The sequence below is a fragment of the Labeo rohita genome, chromosome 12 (genome assembly GCF_022985175.1).
Source record: "Labeo rohita strain BAU-BD-2019 chromosome 12, IGBB_LRoh.1.0, whole genome shotgun sequence".
NCBI classification, from domain to species: domain Eukaryota; kingdom Metazoa; phylum Chordata; class Actinopteri; order Cypriniformes; family Cyprinidae; genus Labeo; species Labeo rohita.
In genome coordinates this window covers 5,121,506-5,138,775 of record NC_066880.1, presented here as the reverse complement: position 1 = coordinate 5,138,775, position 17,270 = coordinate 5,121,506, and the positions used below count along the sequence as shown (strand labels likewise).

The 17,270-nt window shown below is 30.8% G+C and overlaps 1 protein-coding gene across 2 annotated transcripts in view; it reads left to right on the top strand.

The window, feature by feature from the left end:
* LOC127174365 (cadherin-18) overlaps window positions 1-17,270 on the top strand; it is a 277,340-nt gene that overhangs the window by 64,404 nt on the left and 195,666 nt on the right. For both annotated transcript variants that reach the window (XM_051124769.1, XM_051124766.1), the window contains exon 2: window positions 13,944-14,035. The gene's annotated coding sequence lies outside the window, so the exon portion shown is untranslated. The remainder of the gene's footprint in view (window positions 1-13,943; window positions 14,036-17,270) is intronic.

Sequence of the window (17,270 nt, the reverse complement as noted above, 5' to 3'; positions counted from 1 at the left end):
GGCTGGAGTAATGAGCTTTGCATCACAGGAATAAATTATATTCAGTTGGAAAATTTAATTTATTTTAAGTCGTAATAATATTTCACACTCTTGCTGTTTTTAATGTATGCTTAATCAAATGAGCTCAAGAAAACATTTTACTGACCCTGAACTTGTGAATAATAGTGTACGTATAAGTTTGACCTCACTGTAATGTCTGTCTGAGCCAAAAGGATATTGAGTTGCTGACAGGCCGTGAGCAGATAAACTGCATAGAAGATCTGTACGTGTGAATAAAAACTTTCCATAGTCTGAAGCGGGTGATGAATCGCACCGGATGACGGATGTCTACGTGTACCGAAATCTTTTGATAGTCGCTGTCCCGCTCGCAGCCATGCCCCGTTGTGTCAGTGTCAGCCTAAAATATTAACATGGCAACAATTACTCTCCTGCAAGTAACAAGAGAGTGACAAGGAGAGGAGAAGAAGGAGAGAGAGATCTGGCAGTAATTCTTAGTCCACCCTTCACCGCTGCTCTGGGCTTCAAGGAAGGTGAAAATTTCCTAAATTGTAGTTCACATACAGACACAGTGGTGTTGAAACCACTGAAATGAGACAGAGAGACAATTTTTTTAAAAAAATAAATAGATTATTAAAAATAAATAAATAAATAAATACATAAATAAAATAAAATACATTATGCAATAATAAACATTTGAGATTCATTACTATTCAAAAGTTCATGATGTATTTTTTATTTTATTTTATTTTATTTTATTTTATTTTATTTTATTTTATTTTATTTTATTTTATTTTATTTTATTTTATTTATTTAAGAAATGAATACTTTAATTCTGCAAGGGTGCAATAAATTAATTAGACATGGCAGTACATTATACAAATTATAAATGTATAATTCTTGAAAATAAATCTATTTTAAATTCATTTTTTTTTTAACTTTGCATTTCTATAGAATCCTGAAAAACACACTTTCCATAAAAATATTAAGCAACATAACGGATTTTTACTTTGATATTAATAATATATGCTTCTTAAGTACTAGATCAGCATATTAGAGAAAAATTCAGCTTTGCCATTACAGGAATAAATTACATTTCAAAATATATTCTAACAGAAGACTGCTATTTTAAACTGTCAAATATTTCACAGTATTAGTGTTCTTACTGATTTTATTATTATTATTTTTTTTTAATCACATAATAGAGACATTCAAAAACATCTTACCAACCCAAACTTTTGAATGGTAGTATGTCACATAACCTTATTTATTTATTTATTTATTTATTTATTTATTTATTTATTTATTTATTTATTTATTTATTTATTTATTTATTTATTTGTATTTATTAAGAATAAATTTATTTTTATTTATTTATTTATTTATTTATTTATTTATTTATTTATTTATTTATTTATTATTATATTTGCATATTTGTATTCTATCATAAAGTCTTTATTTAACATTTATTTATTTATTTATTTATTTATTTGTTTGTTTGTTTGTATTCTATCATGAATAAAATCTTGGCCAACATTTATTTATTTATTTATTTATTTATTTATTTATTGTTTGTTTGTTTGTTTATTTGTCAAATGAATGACCATATTACTGTAGACTTTTGATAAACATTTGAATGGTAGTAAGTCTCATGACCTCTTTTTTATGTATTTATATTTTTATTTATTTATTTAAATGTTTTATTATTATATTTGTATTCAGTCATGAAATAATTTATAATTATATCTGTATATTTGTATTCTATCATAAATAAAGTCTTGACCAACATTTATTTATTTATTTAATTTATTATTTGTTATATTACTGTAGACTTTTGATAAACGTTTGAATGGTAGTAAGTCTCATGACCTCTTCATTTATTTATTTATATTTTAATTAATTAATTAAGTTTATATTAAGTTTATATATATATATATATATATATATATATATATATATATATATATATATATATATATATATATATATATATATTCATTTTTTTATTATTATATTTGTATTCTGTCATGAATAAAGTCTTGGCCAATATTTATTTATTTATTTAATCATCTATTTATTTTCATTCATTCATTTAGTTGTTCATCCATCCATCCATCCATCCATCCATCCATCCATCCATTTATCCATCTATTTAATTCATTTATTTATTGTCTGTCAAATCCTTTAATCCTTTTTGAATGACTTTAATCATTCAAAAAGAAAATATGACTTAATAAAATTAAAAGAAAAATGTAAACAAAAAAAAAACAATAAAATTATATTAAAATATATATTACTTAAAATTAAATGCATATTTTGTTCTTCTACTTCTGAGTATTTAAATAATGTTAAATCAAAGATTTCTCAAGGTGTTGACGGTGCATAGTCATGTGACACACATCTGACCAATCTTTGGCCAGTTTCCTAAACAGTTTTTTAAACCCTTTTGAGCTCATTCTGAGATTGAACAGTAGCAGCCTGTCTGTGAAAAGGAGTACAGGCATGTCAGGAGCCGTATATAATAGAGCTGCATAAAAATCAATGAACCTACTGTGTTTTTCTGCCCCTGAATCATTGGAATGTAACAGAGTCTGTCTGCACCCGCAGCAATCTGAGGGTCGACTGTGAATCTTTTGTGTGGCAAATAAACGGCGCAGTGGCCCATAATTAAACAAGTGTCTTCTCAGTTTATACAGTGTCTGTGTACATTCCCTCCCTCTCTCTCATGTTCGGTTTGCCACGTTCAGCCTCCGCCAACACAAGAGCCGCTCAGCTCTGTGAGTGTTGTCAGCGTTGGCAGGCTGATGGCTTTATTCACGACGAGGTTTACAACGTGCATTTGTCTGTCTGTCTGTCTGTCTGTCAGCCATTCTGTCTCTCTCTCACCTCCAACATTCAATTAGCAGACACTTTGCAGTCATTTTCCAGTCTGCGGGTGAAGCCAAGGTCAGCGTGTCATTTCATGCATGTTGAATTTGAGTTATGGAGTTATTAATCACCTCAGCTGATTCCTGATGGTAATACCACTATTTAAACGAACAAAAGGAGAAGGTGAAAGCGGGATGCAAAGAGAAAAATGGGTGTTCGAAGGAAAATGGATGGGTTTTCCAATTTGCTAATGGAAAGCCATCTTACAGACATTTAAGCATGAACAATCACAGAGCAAATTCAATCAGGCTGTTTGAACTGCAAACCTCCTGATACCCAAAGTGAATCACAGGCGGTGTGAAGAACAGATTAGTTTTCAGAATCTGAGCCTAAAAATGCTTAGACAGTAAGATTTAGAAGTGATCAGCGGTGGTGGACCTGTGGATTGGTGGTTCGCACAGCACACATACTGAAATGCATTGAGGTGTGGTGGTCAGCTGGGCAACACCGGTTTGAATAAACATAAATGAAGAAACAATGAACAGCTTGTGTAATTTCCCTTTCTTGTTTACATTTCCTGTCATTTGTCTACTATCCACAGTTTACAAAAAATAAAATAAAATAAAATAAAATAAAATAAAATAAAATAAAATAAAATAAAATAAAATAAAATAAAATAAAATAAAATAAAATAAAATAAAATAAAAATAACCTGGATCCTACAAAGGATAAGTGGTAGTAAGTGGTTTGAAGGACAGATGGATGAATATGAAAAAATAAACAAACAAACAAATAAATAAACAAGACATGCAATCGTTCATAAAACAAAATATAGAATATACATTTTGTGATTTAAATTGAATACAAACAAACAACTGAATATATATATATATATATATATATATATATATATATATATATATATATATATATGTTCAGAAATGTATTAATGAAAAATTGGCAGCATGTGGTGTGTAGTTACAAAAATATAATTAAATTTATATGATTATATGTTTCTTGCAACTAAATAAATAAACAAATAAATCATTTTAGAGTCCTCCATTATCTATCTGTTGATGTAAATAAATTAAATAAAATTAAATGTAATTTTTAAATAACATTTTAATAATTAAAATAAACACCATAAATGTGTGTTGATATAAATAAATAAAAAATAATCTACTTAAATTACATTACATTTTAAATATTAAATAAATAAACATCAATTAAATGTAAAATATCTAAATTAAATTATAAAATTAAATTTTAAATATCAAATAAATAAACATTAAAATATATAAAAAATAAATAAAAAATAAATCTATCTATCTATCTATCTATCTATCTATCTATCTGTTGATGTAAATTAATAAAAATTTTAAATTAAATGTGATTAAGTAACATTTTAATAATTAACATGTTGATGTAAATAAATAAAATAATTAAAGTAAATTATTAAAAATAAATAAATAAACAAAATTATCTATCGATCTATCTATCTATCTATAGATTAAATTAAATTAAAAATAAATAAATAAATAAATAAATAAATAAATAAATATGATGTTTAGGCCTACGTTGATGTATGCTAAATGAATAAATTAAATTATTAAAATAAATAAATAAATAAATAAATACGATGTATAGGACTTTGTTGATGTATGCTAAATAAATAATTCAATTAAATTATTAAATTAAAATTAAATAAATAAGATGTATAGGCTTTTGTTGATGTAGGCTAAAAATGAAAATTAAATTAAATTAAATTAATCTCACATTCGAAAGCCAGCATAATGATAGTGTAGTTACGACATCTGCCAGCAGGGGCAAACAAGCCAAAACAACTAACCATGCTGAAAAACCGAACACCTTTACATCACCTCACTTCCCACAGGCCTTCCTCCTTGCATTGACCAAACGAAAGAAATGATTTCGTCGTTCATCTGAGATTTGAAAGATCAGTTATAACTTTTGGGCAACCAAACTTAAATTTCACTGGATGATTTGTTTAAAATCGAGTCATGAAATCCTCAAGCACTCCAGATCATGCCTGTTATGTCACTTACATCAGACTGTGGGGTTGGTTATACTTCAGGTTTCATAAATATCATGAAACAATTTCCATTTAAACCGTTCAAAGCGCTCAATGAAGTTTTATGATAGGCACCATATTGCTCAAGCTAATTGTTTACAATATGGCGTGTCGAGTGACTGGATGGATTGTGATATTATGTTTCAGCGTGACTTTGAAAAGCAGGTGCGCTTGTAAACACTTTGACTCAAATTGAAGTTTGCTGGCTGGTGTAGCTGCAAATGTATTTGTACGCATGTTTGCACACTGGACGTATTACAGAATTTACAATGTCACTTTTCTTTAAAGGAACTATATAGGCAAATAAAGACAGAAAGGGTGTTTCGGTTTTGCAGTTAATTGGATTTTATGTAACAGGTGGCGTTTTGTTGGTAGTTTGGTTCACATTATTCAGCCCTATCATAATTGTAAGTTCTCAAGGGGCTCATAGACTGGCATCTGTGATTTCTTGAGCCACGGTGGCTTGCTTATGGCCATCACTGCATCTATTAGTGTTGTAATACTAAATTTCTTTAAATGTGATGAAGAAACTAATTGAATCTACATATTGAATGACCTGAGGGTAAGTAAATTTTAGCAAATTTAAATTTTTGGGTGAACTATTTGTTAAAAAACGTGCTGTGTACTTGCATCTGATTTGTTGTGCTCTTGTGGTCTTGATTGGCACTTCCTGAGCATCATGTGCTTGGCAGAAGGTGCATGAATTATCATGCTTACCCAGAGCACAGGCTGTGGTTCTTTATGGTCATCACACCTTCGCGAGCACAACTGCCAGCATTTCTGTGTGTCCATTATTACCATAATCCAGCAGTTCTGCTCTGCCATTGTGTCCTAATTGGTTTGAAACAGGCGTTGTCGCTCCCCCTCGCTCTCTCTCTCTTTCTCTCCCAGGTTGCCCACACATTGCTCTGATGGGCAGCGTTAGCCTTGAGAGGCTGGAGGGAAGCAAGCTAATGTAATGTAATTTAGACCTGCTTGTCAGTCCCGGCGACACCTACATCCATCAATGTCAAGCAACGACACGTCAATACTGGCCTCAAGGTTTGGCTGCATAACAAACCGCAAACTTTAACGTCTCACTTAGGTGTTTCCAGACGTTTTGGGGGAGTGGGGGGAAGTGACTTAAGGGGAAGTGACAAGGTAACACTCCCTCTGAAACCTCCTGGATGTGCGAGATCAGGGCCATGTGCTTCGGTTCTAATGCAGATTGTGCAGCTCAAGCATAGTTATGCATTTTTCTGATTGGATGAGCCATTTTTGTGTATGATCATCTGCATTGTGATGCATGAAATTATTGTATTACAGAACAAAAGTAAACTTTTGAATACAGCAAAACTGTAAAGAATATAATGAGCTATATTACTTTACTGAAAAAAAAAAAAACTAAAATTGCTAATGCTAAAAAATTGCTAGTAAATTTCACAAATAATTATTATATATTCATTAACAATTAATTATGATTTTTGAAGTACAAAGACTGAGTAGTATTTTCTTGTACTACATATTCAATATCTGAAAATATTAAAAAAAATGATATAAAATATAAAATTATTAAATATTAAATTGTAAAAACATTGAAACTAAATATTGTGATGAACGTAATAATTTATAAAAGCATAAATACTCAGGGCTGAAAAATTGTAATATTTATTTATTTATTTATGTATTTTTATTTATTTACATTATTATTATTATTATTATTATTATTATTATTATTATTATATGTATTAGTATTTGTTACAATTTTCACTCAGACGTTGCTAGTAAATTTTGCAAATAATTACAAAGATTCAGTAAGTAACAATGAATTAAATATGATTTTTGAAGTACAAAGACTGAGTAATATTTTCTTGTACTACATACTCAATATCTGAAAATGTAAAAAAAAAAAAAAAAAAAAACTTTAAATTATTAAATATTAAATTATAAAAATATTTAAACTAAATATTGTGATGAACGTAATAATTTATAAAAGCATAAAGCTTCAAAGCTGAACATTTTTAAGATTTATTTATTTATGCATTTTTATTTGTTACAATTTTCACTCAAGTTGCTAGTAAATTTTGCAAATAATTACAAAGATTCAGTAACAATGAATTAAATATGTTTTTTAAGTACAAAGACTGAGTAGTATTTTCTTGTACTACATAATAGCTGAAAATATATTTTTTAAAATTATATAAAATATAAAATCATTAAATATTAAATTAATAAATTGTAAAAATATTGAAACTAAATATTGTGATGAATGTAACAATTTATAAAAGCATAAAGCCTCAAGGCTGAACATTTTTAAGATTTATTTCTTTATTTATGTATTTTTATTTATTTATTACAGTTTTCACTCAGACGTTGCTAGTAAATTTAGCAAATAATTAGATTCAGTAAGTAACAATGAATTAAATATGATTTTTGAAGTACAAAGATTGAGTAGTATTTTCATGTACTTCATAATTAGGGCTGCAACGATTAATCGCACGATGTCGTGAGGCGCGTTTAGTCAATGAAGCCGGTACGTTGATTAGTAGTAAAGCTCCACCACGTGCGTTCAGCTGGAGCGGCAAGTAATTACTACTAATCAAAGTACCGGCTTCATTGACTAAACGCGCCTCACGACATTGTGCGATTAATCATTGCAGCCCTATTCATAATATCTGAAAGTATATTTTAAAATCATATAAAATATTAAAATATTAAATATTGAATTATTAAATTATAAAAAAACATTTAAACTGAATATTGTGATGAACGTAACAATTTATAAAAGCATAAAGCCTCAAGGCTGAAAAAAAAGGCTGAGATTTATTTATTTATGTTACGGTTTTCACTCAAAAGCTAGTAAATTTTGCAAATAATTACAAAGATTCAGTAACAATGAATTAAATATGATTTTTGAAGTACAAAGACTGAGTAGTATTTTCTTGTACTACATACTTAATATCTGAAAATATTTTAAACATTTATATAAAATAGAACTTAACCATTTATAAAAGCATAAAGCCTCAAGGCTGAAAAAAGTAAGATTTCTTTCTTTCTTTCTTTCGTTCTTTGTTACAGTTTTCACTCAGAAATTGCTAGTAAATTTCAGAAATAAATACATAGAAATGAAAAGAAACACTGATTTATTTGATTTTTTTAAAGAGTCAGAAATAGTATTTTCTTGTAAAACATTCTCCAATCTTTTATTTACTTTTTTTTTTTTTTTTTTACTTTTCATGTTGTAAAGTCATTGCATGGCTTTTTGGCTTATTGATTTATTAAATCAATTTTTATTATACAAGTCTGAGACTTGAGACATTTATTATATTAATCTGAGAGAAAAGCAAAGAGAATTGTGAGAGTAGAAATATTAATTTATAATAAGTAAATCTTCCCAATGTCTATTGATGCTGGACTGTTTGTCTTTGTGTTTCTAGCTCTTGGCAAAGTTTGCTTTGCTCAGTTACTCATGGTTTAAAACATTTTCTTAGGTTGTAAATCATTGCACAAGCAGACAAGAGATAAATAATGCAAGTGTTTAAATCTATATCTATATATATAGTTTCCCCCCCATGTTTTTGTTATTTGAAATGTCATTTATATTAATTTATTTGGCTGATGTTTTAATCCAATTTGGCTTGCTGTGAATTCCAATCACCTTTGCCATTTTCTATATAGTTTCAGATATTTCAAACTAATTTCTTTAACAAACTTTTCCCCAATACATGTGTTTATCCTAGTAATTCGAACAATTACTTTACTAAAATGTGTATGGATTGGAAGGCTTTTAGCCTATTTGAGGCTAATTTTATGAGAGCGATGACTTATTAATATAAATTTCTTTTAGAGAGGCGAGGGCGGCTAATATTGGGGAATTTGAAGAAGAAAAGAAGGAGGTAGAAAAAGGTTCCTTAGCAGATCTCGGAGTGACATCTGTGACTCTAATGAGCTCATCAGGCCATGAAAGTGGAAAAAAAACACATCAAAGGCTTCACCTGGCTTTCATCACGGGGGAAGCTGTGGCGATTAAGCAAACCAGTCAATTAAAGGAAATTACTGCTCGTTAACAGTTCTCACTGAAGTCTTATGTTCACCTTTTCTTATTTACACAAAAATAAGAAAAGAAAAATCGACTAAATTATTATGTAGCTCAAATAATGGAGTGTGGTGCTAGTAAATCATTCAAGGTCATTGGGTTGATTCCCTGGGAATTCATAAAATGACAAAATACATGCAATTTGGATTTAAAAAAAGAAATCTGTCAAATATGTAAATATAATTAAAGTCAACTTATTTGTATAGCGCTTTTCACAATGCACTGTTTCAGAGCAGCTTAACAACTTATGTAATGATTGCACTTTAAAAATAATATTTTAATATAAAATATATATATATATTTGACAGTTTTGTATGTCTTTCCAAAGCTGGCATCATCTGAAGTCTGAACTCTTTACAGAGGCTGGATGACAAATGACAAAGAAACAAACAAAAAAATGATCAAAAAAAAAAAAAAAAAAAGAAAAAGTTATGACAGGCCATCACTTCCAACAATTTCTAAATTATGTATACAGTATATTAACTATAAAGTGCCTCTGTAGTTTTGGTTTTCTTTTATTATCCACTCAGTTTAAGAATTTTACATTAATATTAATGCATCTGGCATGCACAGCTTTGCATTCAGTGTTTTTTTCCATTTAAATTTTTCTGGATTCATTTTTTTTTTTTTTTTTTTTTTCTCTGTTTTAATTTTTTCTAGACTCTTTTTAATGGTTACATTAAAAAATAATAAAAAGCATGTTTAATTAATTGAAACCATAACAAAAAATGACATTAAGGCCTTATGAAATCAGTTTTATCTTTTTCTTTCTTATCTAAAGCTTATTATTTTACCAAATACTGTGTTTTCCATTAATATTTTGGATTCCATTTTAATGGTTTCACTAAATGTTAATAATCAAAAGCATGTTGAATTAATTAAGTTTTAATTATTATTTTATTTTATAAATTTTTTTATTTTTTTAGAAATACTGTATTGTGTATATACATTTTTTTGATACATAATAAAAAGGGTATCATGAAATAATATTCTAGGGCCCTATAATTTCGACTATATTTTTTTAATAAATTGATGTGAAATTGTATAAGTTTCATGATTTTAATTATTTAGATATGCTTTAAGATTAATAACATTTAATTTAACCATTAAAAAGGAGCTGAGAAAAATAAAAACAGAAAAAAAACAAAACAAAAAACAAATGGAATCCAGAAAAACTAAAACCGAAAACCTAATGCAGATTTCATAGGGCCCTAATATTCCTTAAAAAATAATGTTTTATTAATAATTTTATTAGCAGTAGTACTATCATTACATTACATAATATATTTCTGTCACAGTTTCTTCAAGTTAAACCAAACTTTTGTTTTAATGAGTCGCTGTTTGTTTCTGTTTCTGTTTGTATATGATATGACAATAGTTTGACAATAGCTTTTCTCAAAAGAAAGGGTAAAATGCTCATGAAGTGACTCTCAGGGCAGTTCTGGAGATTGTTTATGTGTGTTTTGATTTAAGTGTACTGATTTACTTTTGATTTATTCATCCAAAATATGGCAAATTCTGTGAAAGTTTGCATTATACAGAAAATTCCATTGTTATGGCTGTATTCTGTGATTCTGTCCACATTTTCCGCATTGGTGAAATCATAGGGCCCTATATACATTTGATCATTTCTTGCTTTCTGAGGAAATCGAACCTATGACCTTAATGAGCTTCTGACCTACTGTTTAAGCTACAGGATTTGCTTAAGAATTATTTCCTTCTTAGGCAAATTCTTATTTGTTCATATATTTTTGTAATTCTGGGTGAACTGCTCCTTTAATGCCTTCGAAAAGTTCATAATTGTGAAACATGAGGTTAGTTGAGTCCCATCTCCCAGTGTCTCCATCCATCCTTCTTTCCTCCTCATCTTGCCTGTCATTCTGCAACTTCCTGCTACCTTCTTTTTTTTCCTTCCACCTTGAACTTGTTCCATGGCCCACACGGCAGCGGGAAGCAGATTAATGCCCGCTCTTTGAAATCTCAGTCACATCGTAGCCGCTTTCCTGCCTTCTCCCAGTCGCTAACATAAATCACGCGTTTCCCATCTGTCAGCGCTGACTAATGTCCACTGCCAGCTTTCCGACCGGATCCTTTACCTGACTGCAGCTCCGGTACAGAGCTAAAGAGAGCAGGTGTTAGCAGGCATCTATAAGACAATTAACAAAGTAATGGGAAGCTAAAAGGATAGTTCACTTAATCGATAACTCTCCATCATGTCGTTACAAAACTGGTCTGTATGCATTTAATTTTTGCATGTAATTTTGTATGTAACTGTATTTAATTTTGACAGTATAATGTTATTTATTTAACATTATTTATTTGTTCTTTTTACATTTACACTTAAATTTACACCTTAATATCCAAGCAAGTATCCTGAATTATACATTTCATAATATTGTTTATTTAGTACGTTTTTACTTTTTTTTTTGTAGTTTTTTGTTCTTTTAAATTTATACTTAAATATACTTTTATGCTCATATTTTTGTAGTTTTGTATGCAATATCATTTTGATCGTTTTTTTTTTTTCGTCAATATAGTGTTGAGGTTAGTATCTTAGATGCCTAATATTGTTCATTTTTTGTTTGTTTGTATTTGTTCATTTATTTTTCCCTTCTAAATTTATACTTAAATATACACTTCCAAGTATCCTGAATTACATTTTTATTTCTTTAAACAATTTAGTTACTCAAAGTGTTAAATAATTACAAATCCAAGGTTTTTCAATGTGATATGATCTTTTATGTATTTCTTTATTTATTTTTAACTAATGGCGACTCATATTTTTGGAGATTGTCTGGGCCGCATATAAGTCTGTCAGCCATTTGAAGGTGTGATGATAAAACCTTTCAGCATATTCATTTTACTCTGACAGCTTTTCAACAACAGGATGCACCTATTTTTCATGCCCCTTTGCCAGTTTCTTTAAATGAGGCATTTTCAAGACCCAGACACTTTTTTCCTTTTTATTATAAATTCAACATCATTATTCTGTTCTTTTAAGGCATGTTGTGCAGTAGTGCTCTCCAGGCTTCTAACAACACACGAGTGCTGCGAATTCTTCCTAAAACTGTTGGTTTTATCCATGAGCAGACATGTGGGCGACGGCCTCCAAAACATATTCCAGGAACACGAGCTTACGTCATGCGTGAGAGTCAAATCAATGAACAGAAGGCTATTTTTTCACTCTGAAATGTTTCATTGGATAGGTCTCCATTTCTAGCCATACTCACTATATCGGGACTTTTCAAGGAAATCGTTCATGCTAGTGTGAGTCTGTAGGAGTAGTGATTACGGGCCACTTCATGGCTTAAGTCAGTATAAATGTGTGCGGCACGCGCTGCTTATGGTTCATAAAACTGATAAAAAATGCCAAGATTCAAATTGTTTGTGCATTGCAAATTGATTTACTTTCTTGACTGAACTGCATATCAAATATGGCTGCAAGTAACAAATTTAGCTGAAATCTGTATACATAACTGAAAAAAATGACTTATGCATGATTGTCCCTCTAAAACTTTTCATACTCATACACTGTAAATTTTTTTTTTTTTTTTTAAGTAAATAAAGTTTACATCACCTACATTTTTTGCATTGCAATATCTAAGTGAAAAATTGTTTCTGTTCCATTTTTTTTTCTTCAGTGAGTCTGTTTTAGTCTTTCTCACATAGTTTGCATTACTTTAGTCCAGTATGGTGTCAGAGTTTAATTTGCACCTTGACTTGGTTGGAATGAGATTTGACAAGTGTTTTGAGCGCTTGCGAATGGGTATGAAAGATCTGTTGAAATAATTAACTACTCAATACTGCTCAGATGACTGTTTTTTTTTTTTGTGCAATTTCTATTAAAAAAAAAAAAAAAATGTTTTGTTTTTTAATGCATAATTTTATCTCCAGACTGATTCCATTGGCTGAACGAAGTTTTAATTTTGATGTGTCATTAGAAAATATTAAAAGTTCTTTATGATGTCTTGTGGTAGAAGCTTTCACCAATCTTGCAGTGTTTCTAGATCTTCTGAAACTGTTTCTTGATATTTAAATTCTAGATTTTGAAAAAGTGGATTTCACTGCCGATCTTAAGTTTTCTTTTTTTACAACTCACGAATCTATTTAGATTTTGCAGACTTACACAGACCATCTTTAAAGATGTCATGAACAAACAGATAAAAAAAAAAAAAAAACGGTTTTAAATTTTTACTGTTTAAAAATTTCCTGGCAGAACTTATGGGTCCTTGAGGGAAATGTTGTCCATGAAGAAAACGACTGACATTTCAAATATCATAAATTTAACTGCTAGTTGCTAGACAGTCATACAACCCATCCATTGCATAATTATAAAAAATGCAATTATCCACAGATGCCTCATGCATGCAAAGTCTGGCGTGTTTTACATAACGCATAGAAAGTTATAGCTGTTCAAAGTGAGCAAGAACAACAATAATAATAATAATAGGCCAGAGGATTCGCTGGATTCCTAATGAGTAGTTCTGCCAGATGTCTGTGCCACGACTATAATGAGATGCAAATTGAGCTTGTCACAAATAATCAAGTGTATCAGGTTATAATTTTAAAAAGAATTATTGAAAAACAGGTGACACGTGCATTTTTTCCATGGATTACTGAATGTTTTAAAGACATGATATGCATTTAAATGGCCTATTTCGATCTTTTAAAACCATGTTGTGGCTCTTTACATAAAAATAAAGGTCTTCTAATGGCATACGTGGTTCTTTGAGAAACCTTTCCATTACACAGAGGGTTCCTTAGATTATTAAAATGTAAGAAAAAAGAAGAACCGTTCACTTAAAGGTTCTACTATCACAACAATGTGAAATCCTTTTCCTGAAACCTTAATTTTTAAGAGTGAAAGGTAGGTTTTGAAGCTTTACAGCACTTGCTCTTTATGTTTTGCAGGCTGGAGAGTGGATCCCATTGATCAGCGGGTAGAGAAACTCTTGCAGCTAAGCTTGAGATTTGTGAACAGGTCAAGGAGACTGAATCCAGAGGTGAGTAGCTTTATTCTACCCGTGTAAGGATGGAGTGGGCTGTCGTTCTAGGTCTTCAGAGGATGCCTCTTCATTTATTTTGGCCGAGATGTCTGCCCATTCGTTTCCACCTTAGACAGTTGCAGGTTCTTTAAATCTAGGTTACAGCCAAGCCATCCATGTGTCTGCTGGACGGCTGACGGCTCTGGATTCTCCTTGAGCTTTTGTTGTTTCTCTGTTGTTTTCCTTATGGATAGTTTGTTTTATAGTTATTTTGATCACAGCAGAGGTCTCTGTGTGACCCGCAGCTAGTTTTGTGGTTTCGCCATGTTTTTGATAGTATAGGCAGTGTGTGTTTGTGTGTGTCTCAAGGTGTGACTCCAACAGAGTTGAACAAACGGTATAGTGCACCTCCTTTTCATGCAAACAAACCCGCCGCGATCACTCAGTGTGTGGCTGGCTGCTGAATTATTTATCTCGTCCTGCATCGATTTCATGAATTAGCAAAGAATCGCCAGGCCTTGAAGGTAGAAAGGAAAACGTGAGATCGAGAGCTGTCTGCGGAAACACATGCGTGGTTACAAAATCAAATAATAATATTGAACAACTCTTTCAATTTCCTAAAATGCATGATTGAATTGGGATAGAGGGCGTATCGTTTCTTATTAGTGGGAAATTTTTCATCAGAGTCTACAATATGAGGCGCATTAAAGACCTTGCACTCTATGCGTGTTATTGAAAGGAAAGGAAAATACTGCTTAATGACATCTATGAACTGAATGCGCACTAGAAGTACAATATGTCCATCTGAGAACAGATTTAGATTAGTCAGTTTGGCACAACTGAATTAGACATGTTTAGAGTAGCAATGTGATCGTAAAAACATAATTTAAACTATATCTCATCCAATATTAGGCACTAAAAGGGTATTATGGACAAGTTAATTCAATGTTCTTTTGCAAGGAACTTCACATTTTCACAAACAAAATGCTGCAAAACAAAACGCTGATGACAATGTGGTGTAGAGAGCATAGGGCTGTCGTGATTCCTATAAAAATCCTTGATTGCATTTTGCTTGTGTCGAATAACCGTCAAAATGGCGCATTCCACAGACAAGAATCCATGAAATGCATTTTTAGACAGTTGCATGATATATTAAACCCATTTAAACGTAAAAGAAATAACCAAATATCAAATATTAAGTGGACATTTGAATTAACTGTTGTTTAATCAATATTAAACAAGGATTGGTTTGTGCTGTATAGTGTAAACAACCATCAGGCCAATAATCAAGTTCTTGTTTATAATACATTATTTATTTTTTTCCCAGTTTTGTTCAATAAAACCATATGATTACTTGCTTTTATAGTTTATTTGAAACAATTCTTATGTATTTTAAGTAATTTTAAAGGCTATTGTTTGCTTAGGATATGACAATATATGGCTGAAATACAACTATTTGAAAATCTGGAATCTGAAAATATCAAAAATATTGAGAAAACCACCTTAAATTTGTCCAAATGAGGTTCTTATCAATGCATATTACTGATCACAAATTGAGTTTTGATGTATTTACGATACGAAATTCACAAAATACCTACATAGAACATGATCTTTGCTTAATATCCTAATGATTTTTGGCATAAAAGAAAATTCAATAATATTGACCCATACAATGTATTTTTGGCTATTGCTGCAAATATACCCATGCTACTTATGCCTGGTTTTGTGGTCCAGGGTTACATATTACCCACTGAAAAAATGAGTACTAAAAATATTTTTTAGTAATTGTTCTATTGGAAACAAGTCATTGGACTTGAACAAAACCTCTTTTTACTTCGCATGACTTATTTCATTCAGACCTACAAAGTTCATATTTCACAGGTAATTATGGCTTAGATTATTTCTTTTATCAGGGTTTATATATGGTTTAGTACATTGTACTGAACTAACATGCCAGTCAAATCATTATACTTAATTTATTTAAAACAGCCAAGGAAATCGAAATAATTGGCCACCGCTGTACTTGTCCTTGTGAAGTTTATGATCTCTTCGTCATCGGAACATTGAGCCTTTGTTTCTGAATATAAGTTTCAGTTTAATACATATCAGAGCCTGACATAATGAGGGTTCAGATTGATATACAAAGTTTATGCATCAAACTTACTTTAATAGAAATAACCTTTTGTCTTTATGTCATTAGTCTATTTCTGAGGAAGCTGAAAACTGAACTTTTACTTTTAAATACTTAAGTACAATTAGTAAAAACTTAGAACCTTTTTGGCTTGATATTTTGAGTATGCACATATATCATTTTTCATGAACGTATATAATCAGTCGCCCACATTTGCGTCAAAAAATAGCGCAGATAGTGATTGAATAATTACTTGGATTATGCTTGTAATTCTGTCAGATCACAGGCAGTAAATGTCACCAACTGCTTGAGTCTCAATCAACTACAAAAACACCAAAAATGCCAGCCTGTTCCTGCAGAAACGTAACAGATTGTGGATTATGGCTTGCAGTCTTTAAACCACTTTTCAAAGGACAAAGCGCTATAAAGTGTAGAGGCAATGGACGGAGAGCCTGAAAGACAGACATACATTGGTTGTTTGTTACACAAAACAAGGCAAGAAGGTGACTGAAGCATTTCTGTGAAATATGACGGCCGTTTAGCAAAGACATGATGGCTTTTGAAAGGTCTGCTTCTCTGTATATCTCCGCAGAGGCGTGAGGAGAAATCAGCTTTATGGGATCTTAGATTGGCATCAGCAGATGGTCGCATTATTCATTCATTTGCAGATTCGTTCTTTTATTTGTTTATTTATTTATTATGTGTCGCACAAAGACAAAAGAAAGTCAAGCTCGAGCTGTAGGGCAAGTGATACATAAACTATGACCGCATATGCTTCATAAATTTTTGCTTATGTAATCGAATGGCAATAACTGAACGGGGTTTCTGAGAGATCGGAGGTGGCTGACCGTGTTGGAACATTACATGTCGGCACATTAGTCTTGTCCCGGCGTAAGGGTTAAAGGTCACTCACTGTCTCGGCGTGTCTGTGGCATTGACGGTAATAACAGGACCCATCTGGGTTTCTGATGCTGCTTTAAATGTGACCGAGTAGAAAAAAAGCAAGACTGATTGTTTCATAACCGAGCAAACTGCTTTGCTGTCTACATATGCAACTGCTGTACTAAGCAGCATCCCTAGTGAAATGAAACCTCTTAAGTGATAAATTTGGAATGGTCTTCT